General features: G+C 25.9%; 1 protein-coding gene across 1 annotated transcript in view; it reads right to left on the reverse strand.

The window, feature by feature from the left end:
• The window catches only part of LOC111623340 (scm-like with four MBT domains protein 1), a 50,490-nt gene extending 47,139 nt beyond the window's left edge, over window positions 1–3,351 (reverse strand). The window contains exon 1 of the mRNA XM_023365880.1: window positions 3,202–3,351. The gene's annotated coding sequence lies outside the window, so the exon portion shown is untranslated. The remainder of the gene's footprint in view (window positions 1–3,201) is intronic.
• Between the last annotated feature and the right edge of the window lie 1,135 nt (window positions 3,352–4,486).

Here is a 4,486-nt window from a genome sequence, read left to right on the forward strand (position 1 = left end):
GACGTTAACCCGCGCGTCGGTTTTCCCCGTTTATCGCGACGCAGCAGCCGCCGCCGTTCGCTCGCGTCGTCACGTGACACGTCGTCTCCAAAGTGGTCCGGTTTCGAGGCTAAAACAGGAAGAGCCGCCATGACAGTCTACGACTCTGAACATTATATAATATTACAATAGTACATTTTTAAATTAAATTACTTCTTATATATGTTATGAAAAAAAGTGTTTCTTTTAAGCGAATAAAAAATATTTAAAAAGAAAAATTTACATGTACAAGGTCTCGATTTTAAAACTTAATTACACAATTAATGCATTAATTTATTTATATCATCTTGCAAAAGTCATTAATAAAATATGTTACATATTGACAATGCATATGTATATTAGTATTTCATTAATGAATTATTACCAAGTATAAGTATTTCCTGTAGAGATGCAAAATATTACTGTATTATGCAAATTTTTAAAAACGAAAAAAAAATTTTATCATTAAATTTTAAATATATACAAACTGCAGTACTTACGATTTTGTATATGTATACAGTTTATATTAAACTTAACATCAATAAATATTATTTCAAAGTTTATTTGTTAAAAGTATGGTATTTTTTTACATTCAAATCTTATCTAAGCAGCTGATTTCATAACAATAAGAAAAGCTTGATTTGTAATCGCATAAATCATTACAAACTGATTACAAAAAAGTATGCAACTAATGCATCCTGTTGTTATGAATGTAAAGTTGATTATTATGCAATTATAAAATTCATTTAAGTTTAATAAAAACGTTAATACATATTTTTTGTATAAAATTACTTTCTTCGACTATAATATTTTTAGAATTAACATTTAAGTATTTGATATTATCAAAATATTAATTTGTTTAAAATTTATAATCTTTATTGTTTTTGAAGTTTCTGAAAATATTTTATGTTTCTTATTATAACATATATCGGGTAAATTCTGATTTTATAATGGCCTTGCTTTCGAAGAAAATAAATATATAAATAAAAATGTAAAATTTGTTTGATATTTGATATAAATAACTTCATATTAAACAGAAAAATCTGAATAATTTTAAAAAATATTTTTTTACATTTGATTAATGCAATAATTAAAAATAAAATTTCTTATTTATCATTTTCTAAATTGACACCATAATAATATCCCAAACAATTTTTAAAATTTTAATGTTAATTTTAATTAAATTCTAAAACAAACTGTTTCTTTAAGCGATATTCATATACGCAGGAACGAAAACAAAAATTTATTTTTGATAAATTCTGAGGCATAAAATAATTTAACCATAAATATTACATTACTTTTTCAATTATATAAATTATAAAATCTACATTTTCACATATAAATGTTATATGATATTTTTCATATGTATTACATCCTGTGCAAACTTCATAAAGGTAGTAAGAAAAACAATCAAATTAATAACGGTGTATCTTAATAGCTTTAACAATAAAAAAAAAATCCAGAATAATAATAGTACTTTTATTGTCATTTCATCATCAAATTTTAACTACTTTATTATAAAAAAAAAGTAGAATTTGATATTGTATTACGTTCTATAAATAAAATGCCAATTAAATTATTAATTGATCTTTAATAATAATAATTAATTAAATATTCAAAATTAATATCAGACGCAGACGAACGTGCACAATCCTTATATATATATATTGAACAACTGGATAAACAATCTGTATTTGGCAAATTTAAATGTTTACGCGTACACTACATATTGATATTTTTCTTGTATTGTTTAACAAAGCGAAAATCAAAATTTAAGAGAGTTTTCTTGCTGATTCTGTGAACAAATTCGGTAAAGTAAATAAATCATAAAAGTTTGTTTTCTACAAGAATATTTTATAATAGTTTCCAGATTCTATTTGACACCAGAATTTAATTATGTCCATATAAAAATTCGTATAAAACTGATATACAAATAAATTACCTTTCTTTGTTTTGAAATTTATTCTATGTGGTTAATGTTCAGGGTCGTAGACTGTCATGGCGGCTCTTCCTGTTTTAGCCTCGAAACCGGACCGCTTTGGAGACGACGTGTCACGTGACGACGCGAGCGAACGGCGGCGGCAGCGCTGGCGGCTCACCGCTGATTCCAGCAAACGAAAGGAAACAGTGGGGACGCACGTTCTAACCTAACCTAACCTATTCTAATAATATAATTGGTAATAATTATGATAATTTATCAGAATAGGTTAGGTTAGGTTAGAACGTGCGTCCCCACTGTTTCCTTTTCTTTTTGCGGAATCAGAGATGAGCCGCCATGAGTCTACGTATATGGACGTTAACCCGCGCGTCGGTTTTCCCCGTTTATCGCGGCGCAGCAGCCGCCGCCGTTCGCTCGCGTCGTCACGTGACACGTCGTCTCCAAAGCGGTCCGGTTTCGAGGCTAAAACAGGAAGAGCCGCCATGACAGTCTACGACTCTGAACATTAACCTTTTATGTAATGTAATTTAACATATAAAGTGAATTATATATATATACACACATACACATAAAAAAAGTAATTAAATATTTTTATATATAAAAAAAATAATATAATATTACATCAAAAACAGTTTTATAAAGCTTAATATTTATAAAAAATAATTTAATAATTTAAAAAGAAATAAAATAATAACGAATCGCCTTTTTACCTAATACACAAGAAATACAATGCGAACACTTCGAAATGGATTATTAAAACGTAACAGCTGATTTACCTACGTAATTTTTGTAAACAAAATGCTACAAAGCTAACTTCATATAGAATTTTATCGTTATTAAATAACTAAAACGCAAACAATAACTCGGTGACATTAAAAAAGGGGGAGAAAAAAAAAAAAAGCGAAACTTTTTCGCGTCAGCGCGGAACCTTATCTGTGACGTCATAGGAAGTCGATTCAAAACAAATACATAGAAAGAAAACCAATTCTAAACTATCAAATTTTTTTTTTTTTTTTTTTAAATCGGCTAATAAAACAATTACTAACTCAAATAGTCAATATAATTATTACCTTGTTAATATTAATATATATTTATATATAGCAAAATTAACAATAATAATAAATGTAATAAATGTGTAATACAAGTTGATCTGACGGAACGCGATCGCAATATCAACGCCGCCGCACTTGATTAAAAAAAAAAACACAAAAAAAAAACTTTAAATAAAACTTAATAAAACTTACGTTAATAATTATTGATAGATAAACACTCCAGCTCGGATTTTCTTATAGTTTTTATTATTATTATTTTTTTTTTTCAAGCCCGATACGTGACGTCAGTTTACCGCTTTATAAAGACGAATCTGGTAACCATCTCCTTTCGCCAAACAAGATGGCAGAATGAGCGTGCGCCACCGACGGCGCATGCGTGCGAATAGTGTTTCCGTCATCCACCGAAACAAACATTTTTTTTCTTTTTTTTTTTTAAATTTTTCCTAAAATTTTATGAAATTGAAATTTATTTTATTTTATTTTATATTTTTTTGTTACTTTAAATATTAAACTTTCGATATTATTTTTAATATATAATAATTATATCAATCGCTTATTAATAATTATAGTTTAAAATCCTTTTTTTTAATTATTTTTATTCCTATCTTAATAAATAATAATAATAATAATAATTCGTACGATTTATAACCGAATTTATTTTTATATTTCGTATAATCTTTTTAACCAATCGTAACTTATCTTTTTAATATAATTTAAGTTTTATTTTTTGTCCAAGGACAAAAGCCAATGAAGAAAGAATACACAAACACTTCTACAGTCACGTGATTGGCCAGTTTTATAAATTGTTTAATTATTGGTCGACTTCAGCGCTTTCGTAATATTTTATTTTCGCTTTTAAAAATAATTGATTTTCTTCGTTAATTAATATATCATTTCATCCGTTATAAATTAATAAAATAAAATATTAACGTAACGTTCTATATTCACGTAACGTTCTCTTTATCTGACGTAATAATAACGAATTTAAATTTTTAAATTCGTTATTATTACGTCAAATAATTTTAAATATTTAAATTAACACCAGAATTTTTTTTTTTAAAATTATACTGTATTTATTTTATTTAAATATATAATTAAATTTTATTTTAATTTATTAATAATAAGGTAAAATAATGAATAAATATATGTTTTTCCTCCTTACATAAGGTGTTATAATGTATATTTTTAACACATAAATCTGTAATTGTATAGAAATGAATTAGGTATTTGCATCTTAATAAAAGCCTTAAAGTTTCTTAATAATAAACGTTATTAATATAGAAAAATTGTTATTTAACCTCTATAAAAGAGGGGTATTTTTTCCTTATTTTTTTATCTGTACGTTTCCATCTATCGATCGATAATGTTTGGCAAGTTAAAAAAATTTGAATGATTCTCCTCTTTTTTCTTCTCGAGTCAATGCTTAAGCAATCGATAATCAAAAGATAATCGATACTTTTTAATATTAAAAAAACAA

This window comes from Centruroides sculpturatus, unplaced genomic scaffold (assembly GCF_000671375.1).
Source record: "Centruroides sculpturatus isolate CEXI.00-Female unplaced genomic scaffold, Cexi_2.0 scaffold84, whole genome shotgun sequence".
NCBI lineage: Eukaryota > Metazoa > Arthropoda > Arachnida > Scorpiones > Buthidae > Centruroides > Centruroides sculpturatus.